General features: G+C 42.1%; 1 pseudogene; it reads right to left on the reverse strand.

Annotated features, from left to right (window-relative positions):
• Positions 1–5094: 5094 nt before the first annotated feature.
• LOC112319990 (ER membrane protein complex subunit 2-like) overlaps positions 5095–15710 on the reverse strand; it is a 34725-nt pseudogene continuing 24109 nt past the window's right edge.

The following is a 15710-nucleotide window of genomic DNA, read 5'->3' on the forward strand; positions in this document are numbered from 1 at the left end:
CTCTAAATATTTTTTGCTTGCCTAATCATCAAAATAACAGACATAGATTAGCAGGAAAAAAAGTTTTTAACATATGATCATGGATAATTCACAGAAGCATAAACATTGCTATGACTCTAAGGCAACATTGGGTACGAAAAACTTTTTTTAAAAGGAGAAAAAAGGGGAAGCGGGGTCTTATATTTCAGAAGTCAGACAGTGCTTTACAGGTAATTGAGAAGGGCAGATCCAAATGGCATGAAAACGTTGGGGGCAACTCAGAATCAGTGGGACAGAGAGGGTATCTAGACAACAGGAGCCTTCCCAAAGCCCTCTCACGTACCACACGTAGTCAATGAGCCTAAAGTGAATTCTCCTGAAGCACATTTCCTGTCTGAATCCCTTGGCAGGAATGTAGAGAAAGTCAACAGTTTTTTCCTGCATTTTATTTCCTAATAAATAGCTTAAAATTAATATCCTAAAACCAAATTTTCAGGGTAACAAAACATTGGTTGCTTTAATAAACACAGATCACTCACATCTCTTTATTGTCTCTCAACCTTCCAGTGGCTCCCCACTTCACTCAGAGTAAAGCCAAGGTTCTGGCTGATGGATTCTTCATTTCTGACTTCATCTGCTCTCATCTTCTGATCTCTCTGCTCCAGTAACTTCACATCCTCTATGCTGAGCCAACATATTAGAATTGAACATAGAAAATCACCCCAAATGTATCTTACTTTATTCTAACATACTGTCATACAATATCGTTGTCACTGTTGTTTGGATTATTGTGTGACTCCCTCACTGCCAAGTCTGGTCTATGAGGTCTGAGATTTTGTCTCTTTTCTTTGTACTGAGGGGAAGAGTGTTAGGGAGCTGGTGAGCAGGGGGTCGGTGTCCTTTGATAAATGAGTACAAAAACTACAAATGTGATCATGTTTAACAGGATAAAATTAGGCCCATTACGATCTCACAGAACAGGAATTCTGACCTAGGTAAAAGACCAGTTAAAATGTTTTTAAAAGAGAAGCATCTAAAAGAGAATGAGCCCAGGCACACCTAGAGCTCATCAGGTGGCAGGAATTAGGTCCAGGCAGAGAATACAGTGTGTGCAAAAGCCAGGTGGTAGGAAAGTTCATTGAACTAAGAGACTTTCACTGACTCAGTTTTGTCATTGAGTGAGCTAATATGCGTCAGGCACAGAGTACACAGTAGTAAACAATTGCCGAAGTTCTTATCATTGCACTCCTCTGGGTACCATTTCCAGGTCTGCCCACTTGGAAACAGCACTAATAGAAAAACAATACACCCTCCTCCTGACCACACAAGCAGTCCATGATATTAAGCATGGATTACATCTTGACTGATGTACAAGTGACAGGCAATGACCCACATATCTGCAAGGCAGACCATCTGATCAGTGTGGGCACTCACACCAATTCCATGTGTTTCCACTTCACCCACAGCTTCTCACTTGCCTTTGTAATCCCTTCCTCTGCTCCCCCACAGCCTCCAGAATTTTCAGGCAATTACTCATTTTCTCTCTTTCTCGGTAGAATCATATGCATTTGGTGAAATTTTGCATAAATAAAATCATGTAGTATGTTCTCTTTTTAATCTGGCTTTTTAATTCAGTATAATTAATATATGAGGTAAAAATTTACATAATAAAAAGGGGAAAAGTCAGTGGCATTGAGTTTAATGAAAATGTTGTGCAGCTAACAAGTCTACCTGGTACTAAGATATTTTAATCACTCTTTTTAAACACTGTCGCCATTGAATGATTGCTCTCCATCTCTTTATACCCTAACTTGTGGAAAGCATCATCTTTAATCTGTCTTGTCCTCCTTGTTTTCTGTCCCATATACCCTGTCACATGACCCCCTGCCAGCTTGTATACCTGGTGCTCCCACTAGTACCAGTGTCAGGAAACAAATCTGAGTCTTCAAAACATTGTCCTTCCTCCCCTCCCTGTGTCTTACCCTCACGCCCATCCTAGTGTGGATGAATGGCACCCCCACTTCACCCAACAAGCTCCAGTGGCCCCTCACGCAACAAGTAGATCAGCCCCTCACTCATATTACTCAGCTTCATTCTGAGTCTCCAAACAAACCCTCCTGCATGGAACCTTAAGTCTCCTTGAAACATATACTGCCTGACACCCTCACACCTCCCAGTCCTGACAATTTCTCATGTGACTCTGGGCAGCCCCCATTCCTCCATGACTTCACTCTGTGTTCACCTCTGCTCACACACAATCCACCTATGGACAGGTCCCCAAGGATGTCAGTCCAACACACCAGAGCCACAGGGAGCAGAAAATGAATAGAACCAGAGAAGATATTTATTTCCAATTTCCCAGTTCTGGATGCAGGCTCTTTAAGGACAGGCATGTGGAATTTGTGAAAACAAGGAAAACAAGGAATGAGGACAGTGATGTCTGCTCTGAACTGCAGGTCAAATCTGGCTTCAAAGAGGCTCATTCAGTGCAGACCCGTGCGTGGCTGACATAAGAGACCTGCATGGTTTTAGGTATTTGAGCTTTATTATAAGATGTCTTTTTTATAACCTCTCTGATCTTGTTTCTTGAAAGTGCAGTGACGATTTATATGGAATGAGTGTACTCTTGACAGTTCGGGTGTTGCAATATGTCCTTTCTTGCTGGCACATTTCATGGATTCTGCCAAGATTGCACTGAGGCAACCTGAGGACCCAGGAGGATTTGGGAAGTCAGGTCATTGCCAGCTTTGAACATCCAGTCAGAAGAGAGGCAAGACAATTGCAAATATTTTTTTCTATTAAATAGGTAAGCAAAAAAAAATGGAAAGATTTAAACATATGTTAAGGATTGACCCTTTGAGGAAGATGCTACAGTTAGCTAGTTACAGGGAGGTTATGTTAAAGGAAAACATGCGTTAAACAAGTTTAGAAATAAATGTAAGACTTGATTAAAGTTTATACAGTAGGGTAGTGAGACAGAACTGAACAACATGAATTCAAAGGCTGGAGAGATTTTAGAACAAAAGGAACCATGGGAATATGTGCTTCTTAATGGATTTTAGACAAAGAAAAGCAAAACCACTCATAAAACATGAAGAGGGGTCCTTTTATGTTTTGCTTGTAAAGTTCCTCAATAAGATAGGTTTCTACTCTTCCTCAGACTGGCACACCAGGAAGATTGAAGTTCAATGGAATGGGCCCGGTATTTGAGTAGATATTCTTTGGTTCTTAACACTGGCAAGAAGCTTTCAAAAAACACTTAGGTATGTTTCAAAAGGCCAGATAAAGAGTCAGCCACTACCAAATTACAATTATAATTTCAACAGAATACTCTACAAAAAGTCAGAAGCCTGTACTCAGAAAGAAACTGTCTAAAGGTTGCTCACTGTGAGGGAACATTAAGTCCTCTAGGTCATAACACAAATGCCTTTGTCACAGTGGTGGGACCCAAACTAAATCCCTTTCAGCCAACAGCCAGTTTGCATCTCCTTCAGTTCCTGCAATTTATAAAGAGGTGTCTGTCCCTAGCAATGTAGGCACAGGGGCAAAATAGCTGAGAGTCCCTGAACAGAACCAGGATTTCATCTCCCAGGATGTTGTACTTGTACATATCTGTACACTCACCTTCTATTTATTAATTTTTTTTGCTCAAACATATAAATTGAACATATTCAATCCTACAAAATGACTGGTGTAATATACTTTGTCCTGATTAGTTACTGAAGTGAAGAGAAACTGACATTCACCATGAAAACCTGCTCTGATGCAGGTTTTTCTATAGAATATAACATGGGGAGGAGAGGTGGCAGTTTTCTTAATCTTATTTTTAAATTTTTTTATGTAATGTTGTTCCGTTGTATTCGTCTTGCCTTTTCCCCCATTGCTCACCTTAATCCCAGCGTCCCTGACTCCCACAGTTATTCCCCCCCATGGTCCATGCCCACGAATCCTCTATTTGTGTTCCTTTACTTGTCCCTCTCCCTTCTTTCCCCCGTTTTCACCCTTCCCACTCACCTGTGGTCTTTTCAGGCTTTCTGCTTCTTCTAGACTCAGTTTTGGAGGATTATATATTTCTAGAAATTTGTCTATTTCATCCAGGTTCAAATTTCTTGGCATGTATTTGCCCATAGTATTTTCACACGATCTCTGTATTTCTGTATTGGTTGTAATTTCACCAGTTCCATTTCTGGTTTTATTTATTTGGGTCACATGTCTTTTTTTGTTAAAGGCTTGGTTAAAGGCCTGGTTAAAGGTTTATTGAATTTGTTTGTCTTTTGAAAGAATCAGCTCCTGGATTTACTGATCCTTTGGATTGGTCTTTTAGTTTCTATATCATTTAATTCTCTGCTGAACTTGATTATTTCCTTCCTTCTGCTTGCCTTGGGATAAGATGGGAGTTTTAACAGCCACTAATGTTAGGGAGCTTCACCGTCATACCACACTTGCAGGTTTGCATGGTTGTCTGTTCTCCTTGGTTGTTGGACTTCCATAGACTCTGATTTTCTGGAAGTTCTGATTGTTTTTTGTTTGTAGATTGCTTGTTACCCTTCTCATGGTTGTGTGAGGAGACAACATTAGTCTATCTACACATCCTTCTTGGCCAGAAGCCCAAACAGAAGCTTTTTAATGAAAGTGGGTAAAAAGTTCATTGACAGAAGGAGCACCCGCCTTTCCATCTCTTTTAAAAATATTTTCCCTTGCAAATACAAACCTTAAAATTCCTCTCTAAAAATTAATGAAAAGCTTAGTATTATGAATGAATTAATTCAACTTATTACAACAGTTATATTAATGGTTTTTGCATTTTTACATCTGTGTCATGGCTAATATTTTACTTATTTAGTTATTTTTAGTATATTATGATGGTTTATTTCATGAAGTATCCTCTGCATCAGGCTATAGTTTAAAAGCAGTGACATGTGTGTGATTTGAGAAGAATGATGTACAATCCATAGATCCCCTTGAACCTTTCTTTCATGGACTTTCCCTGTCTTTCCACTTAGCAATACAAGACAGTTCTCAGTTTACATGAACAGCATCTTACAGCTGCCTAAACAGAAAATTAGTATATAAATAGCACTAGGCATTTACTAAATAAGTCACAGGCCATTAAGTTCAATTGTGCACTTGAGAAATATAATGTGAAAGAGGCATTGAAAGATGGGTAATCTGCTGTGTTTCCAACATGTCTTCGACTGCCTTAAGAGAGTGTTTGGTTTCCTTCTTACCTGCAAAATGGTAAGCTCTGCCTACTTGACTAGCTGCCCAATTAGCATATTTTATGTTGTACTTTTTGTGTTTGCACTTGCTTTTGAATTAGAAGCAATATGGCTTGCCCATATGTGAAGTCCAAACAAAGCTCTCAGATTACTGTTGTTGAGTTTCAAGGTTTGTGCAAAATACTTTCTTAAAAGTTCAATGTTTCCAAGTCTGCCTACAGGATATTTAACCTCATTACACTGCTAACAGTATAAGTGGCTGTGTCAAAAAGTCATCATAAGCTTCTCCAAACAAAAGGTTGCTTTAACAGATTCACATTCAGTGATATAAAGCCCTGCAAGCTCAGGCCAGGCTTCTTGTTTCCAACGAATTGTCCCAGACCCTTATTCAGTTCTTGACTGGTCTCCAATCTTTTTCCCCAAGCATTACAAATAACAATCTTAAGCTCTTTTATTTTTCCAGCCATGTTAGTTTGATTTTCATGAACAATTTGATCCTGCAGCTGTATGGTTTCCTCTTATCTTTCCATGGCCTCAAACTCATGCCACTTGGTTAGTTGACTCTTGGACTGGTGGAGAACTCTATTCTCAACTCCTGTAGACAAAGCAATGCCAAGTCATCCAGCCACAGACTAGGCCTATAATCATCACTTACTCATATATGACCCAAACATCATCTCAAAGCTTAGCAGCATGTTCCTGAATTGATTCCTCTATGGTGTTCACAATTTGCTCACTATTTCATGAGAATTCTTTTCTCTACATTTTAACTTTTTCTTGAATTTTTTTTCTCAGACATTGGAAAGCCCTGAGACCTTCCCAATATTCTCAGAATGTTAGTTAGTTTTAAAATTAAACAATCAGGTCATTGGTTGTGTCTCTCTGTATAGATAACTGTATGTTCTCATCGTCTGGAAATAATTAGAATTGTTTACACTAATTCCTCAAATTAATTGGCTCACATAAGTTAAAATATGACAAAAACTAATCCAATTTCTAGTTAATTAATGGGCAATATTTTTCATGAATAAAATGATGTTATTTTTGCTAAGTCTATTAATAACATATCTAAAGGATGAGTCAATGGCATACATGATATTGATGTGCACATATATGATTGGAGTATATGTATGATTCTAATGAGAATGTGGCTGCCATGGAATAGGCTTTATTGTTCACATGGTAAAAATATTAAATACTTCTTTAAGAAGAAGACACTTCATGACCCAAGGGTGCATATGTGGTTTAAAAAAACTAAATATGTATAATCAATTGCTTGCCTTTTTCCATACTAATTAATGGAAATATGATCATAAATTGAATATATTATTTGTTATTCAAAAATAACTTCTTCAACAATCTATTTACATAGCATCCAATGCAGTAGATAGAAGAATAAATAAGAGTATGAAAATTTTAAAAATATCCTTAAAACCACAGTAGTCTATGACCTGTTTCTGTGAAGAAATCTGTGTGATGTCATGCCCAGGGTCTGTGCCCTGGACCCTAGAAGATAGGTAGGGTGGTTGAAGAAAGCCCACCAAATGTAGTGGAATTGGGAGGAGGATCTCCCTGAAATAGAATAGTTACCTGCTCAGACACTAGAGTCTGGGTCGATATTAGAGTAGGGGTAAGGGTGGGAAAGTGCATTTAAAAGGATAAAATTTGTAAAAATAAGAGCTTCAGTGGCTTTGCTGACCACTTGCCATGATAAGACAAACTCCAGGGAGGTTGAGTCTACACTGTGAATGATTTGAGGGGACAATGCCTCACCTGAGGGAAGGATATGGAAAGAAATCAGAGTAGAAATGAGAGCCTAGTGGGTAAAGCAGTTGAATGACTAAATCCAAGAGAGACCTCCCAAAGCTCTCCTGATGGTGACAAGCCCTCTAAAGAAGAACCAAGTGGGAGGCAGTAGAGAGAGTGGATGGGTTGGAGGGGTTGCCTCCTTATGTAACATGGTCAGGGAAATCTTCCATGTCTCTGGGACATTTGAGTGAGACCTAGGAGAGTGCAGATGGGGTTATGAAGGACTTGGCTGGTGACACCTGATTGGCCTGATTAGTTACCTAAGGGCAGAGGAACTGACTTTCTCCACCATATTTTTCTCTGATGAAGTTTTTTTCTATTAAACATAACATGAAAGTTTTAACAGTCACCCTAGGTTAGAAAGCTTCACCCTGAGAATCCACCTGCATTCTCTTTAGCTCTGTGTGGTGTCCTCTTCTCCTAGAGATACCAAAGACCAAGGAGGTCAAACTTAGCTTCATAAGGTGTGAGGTCATTTCCAATTCCATGGGCATTGGTCTGAACTAGGAAAGATGAGCTAAAGTGTTGGTTTTATTACCAAAGCTTCCAATTGGATATTACCAACAAAACGAACAGAAGTGTATTAGAGTTATGGAAATAAATTTACTGACATAGAAATAAGAATACTCAAGGCTTTAGAAGTCTTTTGAGAGAAAGAGAAAGACAAAGATCAGTGTTGCTACTCACATGGGTGTCCTCGTTTCCATTCCCATTGTCTACAACAGTGTCCCGGTGCCTCCTCATGGAGGACAGAGACCAGATTCTATGAGCTCATCACCTGCTCCCACTGGTTATCACAGGACCACTGCTCATCCTCTGAAGGACACAATGTCACCTCCACTGTGGACATGGTACAAATGAGACAACCCGAGAGGAGAGTTGTCTGAAATATGACCTTAATTCAACAATGACAATGTCTGCTCACATTTTTGAGTGTTTATTGACTTAATGCAAATCGTTTAAGAACTATTCACCTTCAAAAAATCTATTATAATGTTGAAAATTTTTTATTTAGTATTTAATAACATATGGGAGGAAAGAGGGGTCAGTCAAATTCGACATGTAGCACAACAGGCAAACTTGCAGTAGACCCGATGGGGTTGGAGACATCACACCAGTAAACCCCAGCATCTTCCCTCCTCACAGGGTCGATGGTGAGGGTTCGGCGGTCTTCGGATACCTTCATGCGCTCGTTGAGCTGCAGATTCATGCCATAGAACAACCAGTGGACGTAGACTGCATTTGTGTTGCAGGTCAAGACCAAGATATCCTTATTCTCTGTTATCCTGGTGTGGCTGGTTCTGAGGGAGACTATTAATTTAGGCTCTGTGGAGAAACAGGGAATGTGACTGATTAAGAATGGGTTTGAGGCCTAGAGCCACGCTACTTACTCAGATCTAGCAACTCACAGCACACAGTGAGCTATGGAGCGGCTACCAGAGTATGTTCCCAACATTTACAGAAGGACAATTGTCTAAGTTCAGGTGAAATTATGTAAGGAGAGAGCTGCAGCTCCTCTGTGACCCATAGAACCCCAGGGTGATTCCACTGACATTCCCTCAGTCATCTGTTAGCAGCTCACAAAACAAAACGCCTTCCCAGCTCATGTGTCCTATAAACTCATCATCACATACAATTTTTCTCTCCTGAGCTTTCAGCGATCTTTTCCTAGGACTTCCTTTTTCACAAAACATCAGGTCCCACTCCTAATGTAAACTTCTACTCATGTTGTGGAAGGCAGGCTTACCACCATATCCATTTCTGGAGCCAAGGAGGTTTACAGTAAGCAGAAAAGCATTTAGATTTTTTAAAATAATTTGATAGGCAGTAAAGGCTATTCAATGGAGAAATGACAGTCTTTCCAACAAACTGTGTTGCACAGCAATATCTGCATGCAGATGAGTGACATGGGTCATTGTCTGATCCCCCACACAAAAATTCAGTCAAAGAGATCAGATTCTAAAGGTTAGACTCCAAACTATAAAATGCTTAGAAAAAGTGTAGGGAGAAAAATTATGACATTTATTTTGCAGTGATTTTATGAATATGACACTAAGAACAAGGGTAAAAAGTAGACAATTTGGATTTTGTCAAAATGAAAATTTTCTCTTCATCAAAAAACACAACTGGTGGAAAGGTGACCTATGAAATGTAAGAAAATACTTCGCAAATCAAATCATATGGAAAAGCAAAGTTAATACCTAGAATATACAAAAATTTTCTACAACTCAGCCACCACCACAAAACCACATATAAATTGACTTAAAAATGAACAAAACACTTCAATAGACATTTCTGCAGAAAATAAATGCAACAGGCTAAAAGTCACAGGAAATAATGCTCAACACCACTATTATTTATAAAAATGAAAGTCAAAACTCTCCAGGTTGCATTCATTGCTTGTGTTGTTGGGTGTGGTTAACTTTGCTCTGCAAGTAAGAGAATAAAATTGCCCTGTGCAGTACCTTTCCTTTCTCCAAAAGCTTCTTCTACCAGATTGGCACCTCTCACATCTCAGTCAACTTGAGTCTTTGAAAGAACCCAGCAGGTCTGTGCATCACTAGAAAATGCATGGGAATCTGGGTGCTCAGAGAATGCATGGCCTCCAGCTATATGTCTGGGGGCAAGTACAGACTTTCTCAGGTGTCATTTAAGTATCAGTGTTCAGTTATGGAAAGACATAACACTTTAAGTCAGATACACCCTGTAATTCTGAGCCTTCACAGACCACCTGACTGCCTGGTTGACAAGAAGTGTTTCCTTCCATCTGCTCAGACTTCTATTCCCCAAATGAAGTGTGTTTCTAAGAGGTATCATTTCCCAGGTCATCCTAGAGAGTGTAGTTTGTGCAATAATAACACATAGAGACCAGGGACAAGTAGAAGGTAAGTTGACTACTCAGGCCTGTGGGCCAAGAGGTGGGTCAGGTATTTTAAGGTGAGGGTGAACCAAATTAGTCAGTGAGCCAAATGGGTCAGTGACCCAAAAAATGATAGAGCAAAGTCCCAGAAATGATTTAGGAAACAGGAGAAAGGACAGGCAGAAGCTGATTAAGGCAGCAAAATCAAGTGCTCTTCCCTTGACCATTAAAGTCATTCTCTCTCCCCTGAGGGCAGGTAGGGACTGGTGCAAATGCAAAACAAGTGTCTTACAGCAACCAGAATCATGGACTTGCTGAAATTCTGGCCCGTGTGGGCAATATGTGTCAGGTGGCTATGAGATAGAAATATGGAAAACAACTTAAAATTTCTCTGTATCTGAAAATTATTATTAACAGCCCAGGGCCTAAGAACAATTGCAAGAAAGACTATTTTTTTGGAGAAAATAAACTGATCTGAGATGATGGTCTCAGTTCCTGGAGGCACAGAAAGCCTGTCTCTTGTGGCAAAAATTTAAAGGACTCTGTATCCAGGTTCCAAAATCTGCAGAAATTTTGGATCCTTCATTCATTCATTCAATTACCATTTATTCCTTCCTCTTTCATCAGAAGCAACTGAATGTTTATTACATGTTGGCCCCTGAGTTAGTATCAGGGATAGAGTGGGGGTGAGAAGGCAAACTCCTTCCTTTATATCTGCCGGGGTGACTCCATCAAAACAAGGTGCAAATAAGTAAGTGCTGTCAAGTCCAGTGCAGGGCGGTGTGTATAGACCACCTGAGGGGGTGTGGTGTGCAGTGATTCTGATTGTTACTGCAGCTAATTGGGTCCTAGAGTAAAAATACCTTATTTCTCCTTCTTTTCTTCCCACTACACAGGCCAAAATGTATTCCTATGAGGTGAGGATGCCTAAGACAAAAGGATCTGCGCCAATTCCTTGGTTTAAAAATCCAAAGCCACCCTCATAGGGTCTCTAAGGTAGAGGAAGGAAATCTGAGGCTACAAACAGACATTGAGAGACTCTGATCAGCTGTTCATGGTCTGTTTGACTCTGCCTTAGTGACTTTATCTCCAGGTGCCTCAGTTTATTCTCCAGGAATATTTGTCTGCTAAGTTGTGAGTGTACAATCTGTACAATATTTACAGAATCTGACCTTAAGCAGGGAGAGAAGAGCTGCTCAATAAGAGGCATCTCCTATTGATCGGCTCCAAGGGAGAATCCCCTGGGCTGATCCCTGATGAATAAGGAGCTTCCAGGAGCATCTCCTTTTCTCAGTTTCTTTCTGGGGATGCTGACATTCTTCTGAACCTTTCTAAGACCCCCAGGACAGTAGGTTATACACAAGGACATCGTCTAAATGTGCTCTCCACACACAGACTCAGCTGATACCAAACTCCCTTTTTGCCAAAAGGTGGCTCTTGGGCTGAGCCCTGACTGGAGACCAGCTCAGGATCTTTGTGTCTGGGGCACCCATTAAACCGTTCCACACTCAGCCTTTCCCAGGAGCCCAAACACAACTTGGCCCAGGCTCGCCACTGTCCCCGGGCTCAAGATCCCAGGGACAAAGTTCTGGGGAGGAATTTCTGAGCTGAGCTCTGTAAGAATTTCAGGGGGCTTCTCAGACCATGCCTTCACCTAGCACATGAAAGTCATTCTCAAGGTCAAGTTCATAGGCAGGTGCTCAGGGGGCTGAACTGAGATGGGACTCCCTCTGCAGAGTAACTTCCATCATAATGACCCTTCTGTCTACAGTGACTGTCCATAGGGATGCAAGTTGGGAAGGGAACTGATACTTTAGGAAATTCGTCTACACAAACTCCAACCTGAAACAAAATGTGGAGAGGAATGGAAGCAGAATTCAGGGATGTCTGTCCTGTGTGTGAAGTAGAATCCACCCCACGCAACACTCATTGGTCAGAGAGCAATCACTCACCGTATACGTGAAGCTGCCCAAATGCAATTTCTTTGTTTACATCTGTAATGTAGACTACCACGGTGTACATTCCTGCATCATTCATGGTGACATTCTCTATCAGCAAGGATCCATTAGCGTTTATGCTCTCTCGTCCCCTGTATGCAGGACCTTTTACATCATATGTTGCGAATGTGAAAAAAAATGCAATCATACGATTTTTGCTTCTGACCTCCCCCCTGTACCATATATAGGCTAAAACATTGGGAGGGGTATTGTGGAGAGGTAGAAGCGCAGCATCCCCTTCAGCAGTGTAGGTCGTCACAATAGCAAGTTGAGCTGCAGTGGGCTGGCACCAGAAGTTGAGGAGTGAGACTAGGAAATAAGAAAAGAAGATCTGTGTTTACATGTGTACATTGTGATGGATACATAAGGCCCTAAATCCTGAGCAGGTCTCTTTATCTCTCAGCCTGCTGTACAGGTGAGTTTGTGTCTCCCATGGTCAAGGTCCACAGCATGGCCCCCATCATTTCAGCACCTCTGAAACTGTTACTTTTTCATTTCTAACAGTCTTCTCTAGGTGTTTTCTTGCTCACCCTCTCATTATGCTCAGACTCCTTCTTACACTCTGGGGCATTTTTGGAAGACACTTTGCTGACAACATTCTCTAAAGATCCTCTCTCTTCAATTCTTTTCTCCCATCGGTCTTGTGCATACCTCACATAAAATCTAGATCTTTCGTTTTCCCTCTCTCCTCGTGAATATGGGTTAAATTAAAGCAGGGCCTGGTCGGATCTTCTACCTCCAGGGACTTCAACAGGCTGCAAGTATATGGAGTGGAATGAATGAGCAAACCCAGGTTATACCTTGTGGGGTGTATTTGACCATTTCTGATGTCAGTGGTGAAGACAACCCAAACACCCCTGGTTAAGATTTTATTTTTTCTGGTGTTGCCTGATATCAATCATTATTATTATTATCAGTTTTTATTAGTCATACTCAATGATGAATAAGAGGAAAAGAGTACCAGTTTAGGTGTTCCTGCCTCTCACCACTTCCAGATTATGAGATTTTCCTCATGCTGAGCCCCCTTCCCGATCCTACTCTGGTAATTGTCCTTGTCCCTCCGGTCCAAATAGAAGCCTTCACTCTTTTCTCAGATCACTGGTCTCTTCAGCAGATATGAACCAGTCTCTGTGTCAGATCCTTAGTCTACCCCAAGGAATTGTCTCCTACTTACCAACCACCAGGAGCCCTAGCCAGTGGACAAGTCCTGAATGGGTAGAGACAGACAGGGATCCCATGGTGTATGTTGTCTCCTCTATGGCTGCCTCTCTTAGAGAAGCTTGAGTCTCGGTGAGGCTCATGGGATGTCCAGAGGCTCTGTGCAGAACAGTGCAATCTGCTGTGTGTCCTACCTGTGCGCTGAGCTTTATTCTGGGGCATGGTTGCTATTCTTGTCATGTGGGCTGGGGGCTGGGTCTCTGCACAGGACCCTCCCACTCCCTGCCCTCATTCTGTCACCCCTGTCCCTATTTACCAGTACTGCTCCCCTACATTTTCATTCCCTGGGAACTCCTGAGGTTTCTCAACTCCACACACATGCACATATGCACACATTCATAAACACACACACACACTCATGTTGTGTTTGGAAAGCACTAGGCTTGGTTGTCTGGATTTCGGACATTCCCCAGAACTTCCTGTCAGGTGCACATAGGCCTTTCCCACAGCCCTCTCTCTATCACATTTGACTTTTCCCTTCAGAGCAGGTGTTCTGAAGCTAAGTCAAAAAAAACCTGTCACAAGGATAACCCAGCTGTCCATCAGATCACCTGTGAAACTTAGTAAACATCACAAAGCCCAGGTGACACCTTAAAAATGCAGCTTCAGTAAGTAGCTGTCCAGCTAATGTGGGTGTCCATTCACAATGAGATGTCTTGATGTGAAGGCTGAACCATTTCTCCTGTTCACAGGGAAAGGCTCCAGATTCTGTTAAATTGCAGATTCTGAAGGGGCTGCCGTGGGTCAGGGACTCTGCATCTGACAAGCTCTCAGGAGAAGGAGATCTCACTGGCCTGAAGGGTTCACTTGCAATAGCAAGGCTGATGGGGCACAGTTACCCCTGAGACGAGGACCCACTCATGCCAGCCTTGATCACAGCAGTGCTGTGTGTTGGTCTGTGGTCTGTCAGCACAGCACAGGAGACCCAGGTGTCCTCAAAATATGGGGATTATTTCTGTTTGTGACACAGAAACCCAGCTGGGAATCCACTCTTCTCCATGTTCTCAGATGCTCTGAGAAGGTTTTATCCCCTCCCAGCAGGAAGGTCACTGAGATGACTCTGGGGGTGAGAGATGTCAAGCTGGGTGGCACCTGCAGAGGGAACCTGTCTTCTATCTCAGGTTGTCACCAGACTGGATTTTGCTTCCAGAGACAAAGATTCAAAGCCAGAAGGCTCAGGAGGACCTGCAGTTTTGGGTGTAAAGTGTAATGTGTGCTGTGTGCCCCAGGAAGAAAGGACTGTGGGGAAAGGTCAGGTGCCTGTGGGCTTCCTGGTCCTCCAAGCAGAGTTTCATGTCTCTCCATGTCTGATCATTGGACCTGTCTTTGTGCGTCTGACTATGGGACCACCTCTGGTTTCTGCCTGATAGGCTTTCTTGTGGTCACCAGACTTGCCCATGGGTGATGCCAGGCATAGGGCAGAGAGCAGCACAGAAACCCCTCAGGGAGCAGGTGCTCCCAGGCCCTGTCAAGGTGAGAAGCTTTCAAATCTGGAAGCACTGCAATGAGTTTATGTGAGCAAAACTGACTTCATATGCGTGGGAGAAAGGACTCAAATCCTTTGAGGGAAGGCAGTTTTGAAGGATTGCTTAGAATCCGTTATGAGGTGAGAGATAACATAGAAGGGAAATCTCCAGAATTGGAAAGAAGGCAAAAGGGAGAAACATACTTTTTACATCGAATGGTACAAGATTATTAATATTTAGAAGATAGAGAGAAGGTGTGCAGAGGACCAGATAATATGAAGGGTTCTGTGTCATCATACACTTGCTCCAGGTTCTGTGCCCTCCAATGGTCCAGCAAAGGAAATCGTTCTGATCTTTCAAAATTACCCTATCCAAAATGCAGTAAAAAAGGACCAGGGCTCACTCAAACAGAAGACGGAACTTTCTTAAGGAAAATATAGACCTGGGATGTGGCAACCTGCCATCACCTGCCCAGATAGAAATTTCTGATCAGAATATCTGTGAGGCTTGTCAGGCCTGCCATGTGGTCCCCTGAGCTTGTCAGGGTTGCTGCACAGCCCGTTTTTGTTAACTGTCTCTAGAAGTAGCAGGTGGGACAGAGCAGTCAAGAGGGGGGCCCATGAAAGTCCTGATGAAGCAAGGGAGGAAAATCAAGCTTTTTCTCCATCTTCTTAGCCAAAGCCAAGCTCCTGTACCTAATTCCTGTGTGTCTCAATGTTGTTTCCTAGAGGACAGAAGTAGAACTGCAGCCAATGTCAGGGCTTTGCAGGTACCCTGAGCAGTGCAGGGTGAGCCCAGTGAGAAGTCAGGCATTAGTGAGAGTACTGTGAGTTCAGTGTCAAGAGAACTGTCCCGCCAGGGGGATGTGCTGTTCACACAGAGCTCTCTTGTTCAAATGTTCAAAGGAAGGGCCTGGTGAAAGTTCTCCTAAGCCTTTTGGAGAGAGTGCAGGCCTGGGGGTTTGATCCCTAAAATGTCCTGTGTGTGATCCATCACTACATTGGGATGTTGCATATGAGTCGTTTCTGTGTCCCTGTCTACCCACAGGGCCTAGGAGATGGAGCATCTCCATGTGAATGCTCAACCAGGGCCCTTTGTATAGTTTGTTAGGAGAAAAGATGTTGTTGTAAAACCTCAGCTTCTCTGTTAATGAAGCAACCAC

This window comes from Desmodus rotundus, chromosome 12 (genome assembly GCF_022682495.2).
Source record: "Desmodus rotundus isolate HL8 chromosome 12, HLdesRot8A.1, whole genome shotgun sequence".
NCBI lineage: Eukaryota > Metazoa > Chordata > Mammalia > Chiroptera > Phyllostomidae > Desmodus > Desmodus rotundus.